The 14,872-nt window shown below is 39.4% G+C and overlaps 1 protein-coding gene across 13 annotated transcripts in view; it reads left to right on the top strand.

Annotated features, from left to right (window-relative positions):
• The window catches only part of ERBIN (erbb2 interacting protein), a 127,388-nt gene that overhangs the window by 29,989 nt on the left and 82,527 nt on the right, over positions 1–14,872 (top strand). The gene's annotated exons all lie outside the window — the stretch shown is intronic.

The raw sequence follows: 14,872 nt of genomic DNA, 5'->3' as shown, positions 1-14,872 counted from the left end.
GTGAAGTATTAGGTGGAAAAGAGGAATCCGTAGTAAGGTAAAAGTACTGAGCAAAGCTTTGACATAGTAAAGTTATAAATTGGGATTCGATTAGGGGGTTGCATAGAAGTAACTTAAGTTTTTAAAGGGAGAAGGAAGATAGGAAAATAAATTTCTGTGGAAAGAAAGATCCGTTCCAGACCCAAGGATCGAACCTAGGTCTCCTGCACTGCAGGCAGATTCTTTACTGTCTGAGCCACTGGGGAAGCCCAAATAATAAATGATAAAGTTCACCTGTTTATAAAGTGTACACTACAGTAATTTTTGGTACATTTGCAAGGTCCTGCAGCCATCATCGTCTGATTCCAAAAAACCTCATCACTGCCCCAAGCCCCATACATGTTAGCAGTCACTCCTGTTTTCTTTTGCCCCTAGACCTGGAACCACAAATCTGCTTTCTGTTTCTATTAATTTGCCTGTTTGAAACAGTTCATAAAAATGAAATTACAAAATATATGGCCTTTTGTATCTGGCTTCTTTACCATGGCATAATGTTTCCAAGGTTCATGCCTGTTGTATCATGTATCAGTAGTTCATCTCTTTGTATAATAGCTGAATAATACATATTTCATTGTATGAATATAAAACATTTTGCTTGAATAGAAAACATTCATTGTTTATGTATATTAGATTATTTCTACTTTTTTGTCCACTATGAATAATGCTGTTATGAACATTAGTTACAAGGTTTTCTGAAAGCAGATGTTTTCAGTCCTCTTGATTAAATACCCAGGAATAGAATTGATGGGTTATATGGGGACTTCCCTGGTGGCTCAGAGGTTAAAGCGTCTGCCTGCAATGTGGGAGACCTGGGTTCGATCCCTGAGTCGGGAAGATCCTCTGGAGAAGGAAATGGCACCCCACTCCAGTATTCTTGCCTGGAGAATCCCATGGGCGGAGGAGCTGGGTGGGCTACAGTCCATGGGGTTGCAAAGAGATGGACACGACTGAGCGACTTCACTTTCAGTTTCACTGGAGGCCTAGATTGGCCTCTGAATGAGGGGGTGGGGATGGTAACTATGTTTAACTTTTTGGAAGAATTGCCAAATTGTTTTTCAGACGTGACTGCAGTAATTTACATTTCCTCAGTGATGTATGAGGGTTTTAATTTCTCCACATCAGTTCTGATACCTGGCTTTATTAAGCTATCTCTAGTTGGTGTAAAATTTTAATCTCTTTGTGGTTTTAATTTCTGTTTCCCTAATGACTAATCATGTGGATCATCTTTCCACGTGCATATTGGCCATAAACATATCTTTGGAGACATGCTTCTTCAAATCCTTTGCCCATTGTTACGTTTTGTTATTTGTATTTTTAGTGAAAGTGAACAACAGTGATTTCTGTGCTGTGGGAGGCCAGCTCGACCAGAAAGCAAGCAAGAGCTACTAGTAGTTTGGGAAAGTTAACACCCATAGAAGCAGCGCTTAACCAGTAGGAAACAGGAGCAGATGTATAACAGCTTGCCTCTCATCTTAGGGACAGACAATTTTGAGACCCCTATGTGCTTCTCAGAGAATTTAAGTAGAATGAACCCCAATTGTCCTTAGGTTAGGGATGACTTCAATAATATACTGTTTCTTATATTGGCTCTTCCTCCCTATCACATACTCTAACTGCTGTTTAGGTCATTTCTTAGATGGACTATCTGCATTCAAATCCTTATATTAGCCCTTGTTTTTGAGAGAACCCAAACTAAGACAGGTATCATTAGAGTGCTTAGTATTGAAAGACTTGGTAATATTTCAACATTTGAAACTGGATCATCAACAAGAGTATGAGTATAGATAGGAGGGCTAATATCTGCATTCTCCATCACTGTAATGTGTTGAGGTTGATATAAAGCAGAGTAATTATTGAAGGATACTGTGGTGTGGCCAGTGGTGTAGGAACAAAATCAGGAGGATGTCATATCTTGGAAGCTAAGTGAAGAAAATACCTGAAGTAGTGGGAAGTAATGCTACTATTAAGTCAAGTGAGAGATGAGCTTAGAGTTGTCTGTTGGATTTGGCAATAGATAGACCATTAATGTTTATTGCACACACACAAGAAACAATAAATACATCTACAGAAAAACATCTATTTCTGCTTTATTGACTATGCCAAAGCCTTTGACTGTGTGGATCACAATAAACTGTGGAAAATTCTGAAACAGAACAGATGAGAACAGACTACCGGACCTGCCTCTTGAGAAACCTGTATGCAGGTCAGGAAGCAACAGTTAGAACTGGACATGGAACAACAGACTGGTTCCAAATAGGAAAAGGAGTATGTCAAGGCTGTATATTGTCACCTTGCTTATTTAACTTACATGCAGAGTACATCATGAGAAATGCTGGGCTGGAGAAAGCACAAGCTGGAATCAAGATTGCCAGGAGAAATATCAGTAACTTCACATGTGCAGATGACACCACCCTTATGGCAGAAAGTGAAGAAGAACTAAAGAGCCTCTTGATAAAAGTGAAAGAGGAGAGTACAAAAGTTGGCTTAAAGCTCAGCATTCAGAAAATGAAGATCATGGCGTCTGGTCCCATCACTTCATGGCAAATAGATGGGGAAACAGTGGCTGACTTTATTTTTCTGGGCTCCAAAATCACTGCAGATGGTGACTGCAGCCATGAAATTAAAAGACGTTTACTCCTTGGAAGAAAAGTTAATGACCAACCTAGACAGCATATTAAAAAGCAGAGACATTACTTTGTCAACAAAGGTCCGTCTAGTCAAGGCTGTGGTTTTTCCGGTGGCCATGTATGGATGTGAGAGTTGGACTATAAAGAAAGCTGAGCGCTGAAGAATTGATGCTTTTGAACTGTGGTGTTGGAGAAGACTCTTGAGAGTCCCTTGGACTGCAAGGAGCTCCAACCAGTCCATCCTAAAGGAGATCAGTCCTGGGTGTTCATTGGAAGGACTGATGCTGAAGCTGAAACTCCAATACTTTGGCCACCTCATGCAAAGAGTTGACTCATTTGAAAAGACCCTGATGCTGGGAAGGATTGAGGGCAGGAGGAGAAGGGGACGACAGAGGATGAGATGGTTGGATGGCATCACCGATTCAATGGACATGAGTTCGGATGAACTCCGGGAGATGGTAATGGACAGGGAGGCCTGGCGTGCTACAGTTCATGGGTTTGCAAACAGTTGTACAAGACTGAGCAACTGAACTGAACTGAGGCCATTAATGACCTAGGAAGAAGTTTCCATTGAAGTGGTGGGGTACAAAAGTGTGATTCGAGTGAGTTTGAGAAAAGTTGATGAAATAATTGGTTAGAGTGTATATAGACAACTTGTTTGGAATTTTGTTGTAAAGGAGAGCTGAGAAATGGGTTGATAACTGGAGAGATATCTTCAGAGGAGATCCTTTTAAGATGAGAGGGAAAATACACCTACTCAGTGTCTCATATTGCTGTGTGTGGTCAAAATCAGTTGATTCTTAGGATATGTCAGAGAATTAACATTCTCTTTGGTTTATTTGACCATCTTGTTCTGTACCCATCAAGGCTTACAAATTATGTGTAATGAGTTTGCAAAGGAAAAGGAATTGTTATAAGTCATTAGCAGAATCTAAGAAGATTGGGATTTACTCTGGCATAGAGATGAATACCAGGAAGTAAAGAGAAATAGGGGAATACGTACAAGGAAGTTAGTCCTGCCACTGTTCCCATTTGGGAATAGTTTAGAATCTGATCAAGGCTATATGAGAAAGTATTTCTAGATTTGAAATAATGCCAAGATTTAATTTATCACATTAAGAGCAACATCATTGCGAATATGTTTGTGGTGCATATTTCTACAGTGTCTGTGCACAGCTTTTATTGATCTGTTGTTGAAAGAACCAATTGTGTGTTATAAAAAGTTGAAATTTACTCACAGACCTTCAGTATTCCTTTTTTTGGCACAGTTTTCACCTTCTCTTAAGTTTGGTTCTGAGCCATGCTAAAACCTCCCTCTACTTCCTCCCTCTGATTTTAGAATGATCTTATGTTAGGTTTTCAGAGTTAAATAAATCAATTCTGTCTGGGATGTTTGCATTTGTAGTCTTATTTCTAATTGTGGAATGAAGACCTTTCTGTAAGAATAATTAGGCCCTCTTTTTGTTTCGTAAATTGTAATTCCTTCTAATCTGAGATAGAGGAGAATTTTGAAGATTTTTCTTCTACCTTTACCAAATTTGTTTCACAAAAGGGTGAAGCAGACTGAATCTCTTCCATGGGAGTGTCTTAGCTATAAGCAGAACTGTTTTATCTACACTGGCCATCTCCTTTTCTGCTTCTAGTAGCGTGTTGTTCAGTCTGTCATGCGAGTTAGCATATACTGCTACTACTAAGTCACTTCAGTCGTGTCCGACTCTTAGCGACCCCATGGACTGCAGCCTGCCAGGCTCCTCCATCCATGGGATTTTCCAGGCAAAAGTACTGGAGTGGGGTGCCATTGCCTTCTCCGAATATAGGAGCACACAAAAACTTTCTGGTCCCCCGGTAAGAATAAGAAAAACCTGTAAAGACTAAAAATTGCATTAAAAAAAATTAGAGGTAGCAAAAAATCAGTGGAATCAAGGAAGCCTTGGTGAACTGATTTACAGAGATACATGAACTTCTCATCGGTGTGTCAAGAGTGTGGCAGTTTCCCAGCCTGGTTTCAGTATAGGATGAAGCACGACATGCTGTAAATGGAAAGACTGAAGGGCTGAGATAAATCATCCAATCTTCAAGAGACACTGGGCTTTTGGGAAAGGGTAGGTATCTGACAAAGCCTGAAAGCAAAATTAAATCATTAAGCCTGATAATTTTATCTACCTTGAATAAAGAGGAGTACAGGAGGGGTTGAAAAACCTAAAGAAATGTATAGATCTGCAAATTCTAATGGTTCTTGAATTATGAGACACTGCTGGAGTTGAATCTAAAGGTAAACCAAACCCAAAATATGTAGAACTATAGCCCAATTTCTTCCTATCTCAGATTTTGACAAGATCACAAAGACATGACTGTGGTTGAGAATGAGAAGTCGGGAATTGAATTGATGACAGAAAAATTCACTCTGATTGAAGGCAGGAGAAGGGGACGATAGAGGATGAGATGGTTGGATGGCATCACCAACTCAATGGACATGATTTTGAGTAAGCTCCAGGAGTTGGTGATGGACAGGGAAGCCTGGTGTGCTGCAGTCCATGGGATTGCAAAGAATCGGACACGACTGAGCGACTGAAGCTGCAGTCTGAAAGCTGCAGAACTGAAAGCTGCAGCCAGTTTCAGCTCAAATTGCATCTGCTAGAAATCTGAATTATCCGTGACTCATTCTAACTAGGGGTTTCCCATGTAGCTCAGTGGTAAAGAATCTGCCTGCCAATACAGGAGACGCAAGAATAGGAAATGGCAACGCACTCTAGCATTCTTGCCTGGAAAATTCCATGGGCAGAGGAGCGTGGTAGGCTGCAGTCCATGGGGTTGCAAAGAGTCTGACATGACTGAGCGACTGATTGAGCATGCATGCATGCGTCCTAACTGAGAGAAGAGCATAGGTTCTCTGAGAAATAAATAAAACTTGACAGAACAGTTTTACATTCATTTCTCAACCATCGTTTTATAAAAAGGATCTAGAATACTATGAAAAATTATGAAACATAAAAAGAAATAGGAAAGTATGATTATATAATTAAGAGAAAACAGTTAACAGACTTCTTAGATGACCCAGAGTTAGGAGTCAGTGAGTTAGGAGACAATGATTTTAAAGCAGGATAACATGTGAGGGATTGAGTATTTCAGGAGAGTGATGGGAACTTTGAAAAAATAGCAAATGCAAATTCTTGAACTAAAAAATGCAGTATCTTTAAAAACACTGCTCAAATGGACTTGATAGCAAATCTGTTATAAGAAGTAGACTGTAAGAAATGGTGAATGTGTGAATAAATATGGAAGTCTGTTTTCTGGTCTTCAAATTTATATAAATGACAGTGAATGTGTGTGTGTGTGTGTGTGTGTGTGCACACTCAGGTATTTCCAACTCTTTGAGACCCCATGGACTGTAGCCTCACAGACTCATCTGACATGAAATTTTTCAGGCAGCAATACAGGAGTCGGTTGCCATTTCCTACTCTATGTCTCCTGTGTTGGCAGGCACATTCTTTACCTCTGCACCACCTGGGAAGCCCTGGGATTTATAATATATAGAAGTAAAATTTATGACCATAACATGAAATATGAGTATAAACAAATAAATTATACTCTTTTTCATTTGTTATATATAAAATTACATACGTAATTAGAATAGTATAATATTATTTGAAGGTGGACTATGATGAATTAAGAATATGTGCTGTACATTTGTAGAGCAGCCAAAATACATGTGTTGTGTGTGTATGACTTAAAAGTACACACAGTGAGATTAAATAGGAAAATAACTATATTTGGAGGCAGGAAAACAGGAACAAAGAACAAGTTAAAAATATATAGTAATGTAATAAACTTAAATTATACAAGTAATTATATTAATACAAATGGTCTAAGCCAAGCATCAAAACATAGAAATTGTCAGGTTGGATAAAATAGCAAGAACCAACTATATGCTTTGTACAAATGGGCAATTTAAAGACAAATTTGGTTAAAGCAATAGTGGGAAAAGGTATGCTAACACTTGTCAAAAGAAAGTTGTTATAGCAAAATATACTTCAAAACAAGGACTATTAGTGGAGTAAAAGGACATTTTATAATGATAAAAGGATCCATTTATCAAGACGATATAAGAACCCTAAATGTATATTTACAAGATACTCAGAATACATGAAATAAAATTTGATAGAAATAAAAGGAGAAATAGACATTTATACTTGGAGATTTCAGTACGTTTCAGTAATTAGTAGAAAAAGAATACCATAAATTAGGAAGGGTATGGAAGATTTGAACACCACTGTCAATCAGTTTCACCTGGCTTTTTTTGAACACTAAGCCCAAGAGATGCAGAATGTGACATTTAAATATACATGAAAAACCAAGGTAGATCTCATGTGAGGGTATCAAAACTTTAACATACTGTGGAAGACTTGAAATTATAATATTTTCTTTGACTACAGTGAAATTGTTAGAAATCAGTAACAAATGAGAGTTCAGTGCAGTCGCTCAGCTGTGTCCGACTCTTTGTGACCCCCAGTGATTGCAGTATGCCAGGCCTCCCTGTCCATCGCCTGGAGGTTACTCAAACTCATGTCTGTTGAGTCGGTGATGCCATCCAACCATGTCATCCTCGGTCGTCCCCTTCTCACGGCTTCAGTCTTTCTTTCAGGGTCTTTTCCAAGGAGTCAGTTCTTTGCATCAGGTAGCCAAAGTATTGGCGTTTTCAGCTTCACCATCAGTCCTTCCAAAGAATATTCAGGACTGATTTCCTTTAGGATGGACTGGTTTGATCTCCTTGCTGTCCAAGGGACTCTAAGGAGTCTTCTCCAACAGCACAGTTCAAAAGCATCAATTCTTTGGCGCTCAGCTTTCTTTTTCTTTATAGTCCAGCTCTCACATCCATATATGACTACTGGAAAAACCATAGCTTTGACTTGACGGACCTGTGTTGGCAAAGCAATATCTCTGCTTTTTAATAGTTTGTCTAGGTTGGTCATAGCTTTTCTTCCAAGGAGCAAGAGTCTCTTAATTTCATGGCTGGAGTCACCATCTGTGGTGATTTGGGAGACCCCCAAAATTGTCTCTCATTTTTTCCGTAGTTTCCCCATCCATTTGCAGTAAAGTGATGGAATTAGGAGATCCCTGAATGGTGGTGTTTTTTGTTGTTTGTAGCCATGCCATGAAGCTTGCGGGATCTTAGTTTCCCGGCCAAGGGTTGAACCCCAGGCACTTGGCAGTGGAAGCTCAGAGTCCTAACCACTGAATTGTCAGAGAATTCCCAATCTGAATGTTTTAAAATTAAGGTGATTCTGAATAACTCGTGGTTAAAAGAATAAATCAAATGGAAAATGAACATTTTAAACAAATGGAAAGACAACATATCAAAATTTATGAAGTGAACTTCAGAATTTATAGCTTTAAATCTTGAAGAAGAAAATATTAGAATCAATTACTTAAAAAGTTTTAGCCTAAGAAAAAGACAAATTCAAAACGAATAAAAAGGCAGAAAATATAGAGAAAACTGAAATGAGCGAAATGTAAAATGTCCCATGTAAATGAACAAATTGTAAAATTTTCTCATTGGAAAAAAATCAGTATAATTGGTAAACTTAATGTTTAGAGCAATTTAAGTAACTCTTGAACTTGTGAATCAGCATTTGGTCTTTTATCCCTGGCTTCTTTATGGCATCATGTCCTCAGAGCTGCATTCAAAGAAGGTAAAAGCAGTAGTAGTAAATCTTGAGGCAGAGGCACTCTTGTTTGCTTAACTTCTGCTATATTGAGTTGGTATAAGCAAGTCGTTGTTGTTGTTTAGTCACCAAGTCATTTCTAACTCTCTTGTGACCCCATGGGGCTGTAGCCTGCCAGGCTCCTCTGTCCATGGGATTTCCCAGGCAGGAATACTGGAATGGGTTGCCATTTCCTCCTCCAGTCAGCCCAATTTCAAGGAGTGGGGAAGTAGACTCTGGATCTCTTAATCTTGGCGGTGAAAGACATTGTGGCCATGTTTCTTAATTCATAGTGGTTAAATCTCAGGTCAAGGGGCTGGGATTTTACCCGCTTTACAAGCTACTGTGTTAACTTGCCAGAAAACACAAACCAGAGACAAAGAAAGGGTTTATTACTCCCTGGAAAGCAAGCAGCCACCAGGGCAGTACTTGTGCCGGTTACTTGAGCCTGAATCTTCATAGGGCTTCACAGTGAGGGTCGGATGGGACCTGCACAGGTAGTAGTGTGCACTGCAGAAGGGGAACCCTGAATTAGGAAACCTGACCACACGTAGGACCACTCATGACCTGTCCTCTCCTCAGAAGAGTGAGAGATAGAAACCTTATCTTTACTCTGGAATTTAAACAAATCTCTGGCGGCAGAGGATGAAATGATTAGATAGCATCACCAACTCAATAGACATGAATTTGGGCAAACTCTAGGAGATAGTGAAGGACGGGGAAGGTATGCTGGCGTGCTGCAGTCCATGGGGTTACAAAGGGTTGGACATGATTTAACGACTAAACAATGAACAACGATCTCTGAAGAGAAGACACTGAACTGTCTCAGTGTTGCTGAGTGTTATTATCTGGAATGTATCCTTATATAAACATCTTAAATTGGCTGTAAATGACATTGCTCAGAGAACCCAGAAATGTGAGATGCTCATGGAGAATTATTTTCTTATATAGTGTATCTTCTTGCACAATAATATGCATTCTTCCCATATACAAAAGCTTTTCACTCTTCTCACTAGGGTGTCATGGTCAGACTTAAGTCCAATATCTTTCTTATCTAGCTGAGGTCTAAGTACAGATAAGGCTCTGCTATGCGGTTCAGTCACTCAGTCGTGTCCGACCCTTTGCAGCACCATGAATTGCAGCACGCCAGGCTTCCCTGTTCATCACCAACTCCCGGAGTTCACTCAGACTCAACGTCCATCAAGTCGGTGATGCCATCCAGCTATCTCATCCTCTGTCGTCCCCTTCTCCTCCTGCTCCCAATCCCTCCCAGCATCAGAGTCTTTTCCAATGAGTCAACTCTTCCCATGAGGCGGCCAAAGTACTGGAGTTTCAGCTTTAGCATCATTCCTTCCAAAGAAATTCCAGGGCTGATCTCCTTCAGAATGGACTGGTTGGATCTCCTTGCAGTCCAAGGGACTCTCAAGAGTCTTCTCCAACACCACAGTTCAAAAGCATCAATTCTTTGGCACTCAGCTTTCTTCACAGTCCAACTCTCACTTCCATACATGACCACTGGAAAAACCATAGCCTTGACTAGATGGACCCTAGTCGGCAAAGTAATGTCTCTGCTTTTGAATATGCTATCTAGGTTGGTCATAACTTCTCTTCCAAGGAGCAAGCGTCTTTTAATTTCATGGCTGCAGTCACCATCTGCAGGGATTTTGGAGCCTCCCAAAATAAAGTCTGACACTGTTTCCACTGTTTCCCCATCTATTTCCCATGAAGTGATAGGACCGGATGCCATGATCTTCGTTTTCTGAATGTTGAGCTTTAAGCCACCTTTTTCACTCTCCTCTTTCACTTTCATCAAGAGACTTTTTAGCTCCTCTTCACTTTCTGCCATAAGGGTGGTGTCATCTGCATATCTGAGGTTATTGATATTTCTCCCGGCAATCTTGATTCCAGCTTGTGTTTCTTCCAGTCCAGCATTTCTCATGATGTACTCTGCATATAAGTTGAATAAGCAGGTTGACAATATACAGCCTTGACGCACTTCTTTTCCTATTTGGAACCAGTCTGTTGTTCCATGTCCAGTTCTAACTGTTGCTTCCTGACCTGCATACAGGTTTCTCAAGAGGCAGGTCAGATGGTCTGGTATTCCCATCTCTTTCAGAATTTTCCACAGTTTATTGTGATCTACACAGTCAAAGGCTTTGGCATAGTCAATAAAGCAGAAATAGATGTTTTTCTGGAACTCTCTTGCTTTTTCCATGATCCAGCGGATGTTTGCAATTTGATCTCTGGTTCCTCTGCCTTTTCTAAAACCAGCTTGAACATCAGGAAGTTCACGGTTCACATATTGCTGAAACCTGGCTTGGAGAATTTTGAGCATTACTTTACTAGCATGTGAGATGAGTGCAATTGTGCAGTAGTTTGAGCATTCTTTGGCATTGCCTTTCTTTGGGATTGGAATGAAAACTGACCTTTTCCAGTCCTGAAAAATGCAAAACAAAAATACAATGAGATACTGATCTGCACCTACTACATAGGTTAAGATTAAGAAAGACTGAGAATATCAAGTTTTGGTGAGGATTTAATTGGAACTCTGGGAGTGGTAAGTGATAAAACTACTTTGTAAAATGATTTGTTTATTGTTTAAGAATAAAATGAAACATGCTTATAGACTCCAGTTCAGTCACTCAGTTGTGTCCCACTCTTTACGACCCCATGGACTGTAGCACACCAGGCCTCCCTGTCCATCACCAACTCCTGGATCTTGCTCAAACTCATGTCCCTCAAGTCGGTGATGCCATCCAACCATCTCATCCTGTCATCCTCTTCTCCTCCTGCCTTCAGTCTTTGCCAGCATCAGGTTCTTTTCCAGAGTTAGTTCTTTGCATTAGATGGCCAAAGTATTAGAACTTCAGCTTCAGCGTCAGTCCTTCCAATGAATATTCAGCGTTGATTTCCTTTAGGATTGACTGGTTTGATCTCCTTGCAGTCCAAGGGATTCTCAAGAGTCTTCTCCAATACCTCCATTCAAAAGCATCAATTCTTTGGCACTCAGCTTTCTTTATGAACGGTGATCTAGCAGTTTCACTACCCTTTATTTATCTGCAAGAACTGAAGCTTACATTCTCATAATACTTGTACACAAATGTCATAGCACTCTTATCTAGGACAGGGTCTTGATGAGGGTATTGACTGGAAAGTGGCACATGGGAATTTTCTTGGGTGAAGGAAAGATTTTATATCTTGATTGCTGTTGGTTATATGGATGTACGCATTTGCCAAACTATACTCCAAAGGTCTATTTTATTATGTAAATTATGTAAAAACATAAAAGTGGAAATTTCTGCAAATGTGGGAACGCCTTATAACTTCAATATGTATGTCAACTGCTTTGTTCCACGTTAAGATTTTTTTTACCATATATATGCTAACCATTGTTTGATATAAAACTTTGTTTGGGTAATGTTGCTGGCAAGACGAAACTTTCTACTCAACATTCAGAAAACTAAGATCATGGCATCTGGTCCCATCACTTCCTGGGAAATAGATGGGAAAACAGTGGAAACAGTGTCAGACTTTATTTTGGGGGGGCTCCAAAATCACTACAGATGGTGTTTGCAGCCATGAAATTAAAAGACGCTTTCTCCTTGGAAGGAAGGTTATGACCAACCTAGATAGCATGTTAAAAAGCAAAGACATTAGTTTGAGAACAAAGGTCCATCTAGTCAAGGCTATGGTTTTTCCAGTGGTCATGTATGGATGTGACAGTTGGACTGTGAAGAAAGCTGAGTGCCAAAGAATTGATGCTTTTGAACTGTGGTGTTGGAGAAGACTCTTGAGAGCCCCTTAGACTGCAAGGAAGTCCAACCAGTCCATCCTAAAGGAAATCAGTCCTGGGTGTTCATTGGAAGGACTGATGCTGAAGCTGAAACTCCAATATTTTGGCCACCTCATGCGAAGAGTTGACTCCCTCCCTGATGCTGGGAGGGATTGGGGACAGGAGGAGAAGGGGACGACAGAGGATGATATAGCTGGATGGCATCACCGACTCAATGGACATGAGTTTGAGTACACTCCAGAGTTGGTGATGGACAAGGAGGCCTGGTGTGCTGCAATTCATGGGATGCAAAAAGTCAGACATGACTGAGTGAACTGAACTGAACTGAGCAGGGGTCAGACAGCAATGCTGACCTTGAGAGTGTGACGTGTATCTATTTTAGCAGCCTTCTTTCCTTGTCTCTTGCTATATGTGTTGTAAGACATAGTGCATTTTATACATACAGTTGTTTTCGTCCTTCAGGATCTAGTGCCCTTTACAGTATTTTTTTTTCATTATATAAGTTTCTTACCTTTTTATTCTTATTCTTTTACATATAACTATTTTTGTTGTTTACTAGCATGTACTTACAGGTAATGGGTTAATCATGTCCATAAAGTTCCTCAGAACTAAGCACAGATTGTATCAAATACAGATTAGCAAGTATGAGGGCCATGATTAAACTAAAATCTTTCAGAACAACTAAATACCATCTAATAGCTATGGGCATGCCTGAGGAGCCTTTGTTGTGCATTTTAACTTGTGAGCTTTTATTTAAAAAGATCATTCCAACATAAGATTTCTCTTAAATCTAGCCAAGTATAACTTGTGATCTCTTCAGATCCATAGGGAAGTATACATACTATATTTTAAAAAACTTTTATAGTGATTTCACTTTTCAGTTTCAAATATATCCCAAATGAGAGTTTATCAGAAAAGAATGGGAAGGGGAAAAGATGGTAATTTGAGTATAGATGACTGTGGATTATTGTTGAAACTGTTAGGGAAAAAAAAATCATATCAGCATTTTCTTTATGATAAAGAATCTTGAGTTATTGCTAATCTTCTAAATCAGTATCTGTAAGGGAGAAGCTACAGTAATCTGTAGTTTTGAAAAATAACCCTAAGCTGTACCGTGGCACCCAAGGTTTCTTTTGGGTCCATGAGCAGCTTTTTTCTTTTAACTGGCTGGAAACTTTGTTGGGGTGGTCTATGAATGGTTTTCCAAATCTGTTTATAAAAATCTATCTTTCTCTTACTAGATTATTCCCTGCACATCCACTACTGTGAGTCTTGACTCACCATCAGTCTCACTCCTCCTGTATTTTTCCAGTGTCCTTTATAGCTGAACTTCCTGGGATGTTATCCTTCTTCTATTGCTTGAATCCCCTACAAACAGCATTTTGTCTCTATTACTCCTCAGTAAGATAATCAGTGACCTTTACCTTATTAAACAGTGGCAATTAAGGTTCTTATTAACATAATTGATAACTTCCTCCTTGAAATAATTTTTTCCATTTAGCTTTTAGAATATCATACTTTGGGCGAATGAGGGGTGCTTTCTCTTGACTCACTGCCTCTTCAGTGTCCTTTGCTGGTTCTCTTCTCTTCTTTATGACCTGTATTTTTATAGTATCTCAGGGCTCAACCATTGAATTTGTTTTCTTCCTTCATTCCTTTCTTTTTGAACCTGTACTCTTCTCTCCACATTGATGCCCTTGATTCTTTCATGTAATTTCATCACTTTGTTCATTTTTAAATGTTTATTTATTTATTTGGCTGTGTCAGGTCTTAGTTGGCGGCACTCAGGATCTGTGGGCTCCAGAGCATGTGGGCTTAGTTGCTCAGTGGCATGTGGGATCTTAGTTCCCTGACCAAGGATCGAATCTGTGTCCCCTGCATTAAAAGGCAGATTCTGAACCATTGGACCACCAAGGAAGTCCCTAATTTCATTACTTTAAATATCTCTAAACAGATAACTTCCAAACTTACAGTCTCAGTTTGGATTTCTTTCCACTCTGAATACTCATGCAACTGTCTACATAGGATCCCACTAGGACAGCTTTCAGGTTTCAAACTGAAGGCTCTACATACAAACTTTTCTTCTCTCTAACCTCCTTCTGTAGCCATCCATATTCCATCAGTTCATTGTCAGTTCCATTTTTTCAGACTACCACGTATGTGGGAGTATGTTAAGTGACAAAATAAGTGGCCGTCTTTGCTTGATATACACAGAAGGTATTTTTTGTGGTATGTGCTACGTGTAGAATTTGTAGAGAAAGTTAACTCAGCAGTCTTAAACAATTTTTTATAAAGACAAATAGTCTAATATATTTAGAGTGACCCTTTAAAATTCTGAAACACATTTATTAATATCACTGAGCTTTTAAGAAAAAGATTATTGATGATGTATGTACTTTTAATTAATGCTGCTGTTTTGGGTTTGGGGCTGTCCTATTTTGGAATGTGTTGGTTTCAGGTACAGAAAACCTAGCACTGGTTTAAGCAAATAGAGGATTTGGTTTTCTTATACATCAAGAAATCCAGATATTTCTGTGGTTAGCATTGGCTCAGCTACTCAGCAGTGCTGTTAAGAGACCCCAGCTTGCTTTGTCTTTCTATTTTATCAGCCTTATTGGTAGGCTTTTAATCCTCATGTTTGTTGATTCATAGTCATCATGTTCACACCCATCCCTAGATAAGGAAACAGATGTTTTTCCAGAATCCACTAC

Source organism: Capra hircus, chromosome 20 (assembly GCF_001704415.2).
Source record: "Capra hircus breed San Clemente chromosome 20, ASM170441v1, whole genome shotgun sequence".
NCBI classification, from domain to species: domain Eukaryota; kingdom Metazoa; phylum Chordata; class Mammalia; order Artiodactyla; family Bovidae; genus Capra; species Capra hircus.
Note: the sequence above shows the minus strand (reverse complement) of the source record. Positions and strands in the feature narration are given on the sequence as shown.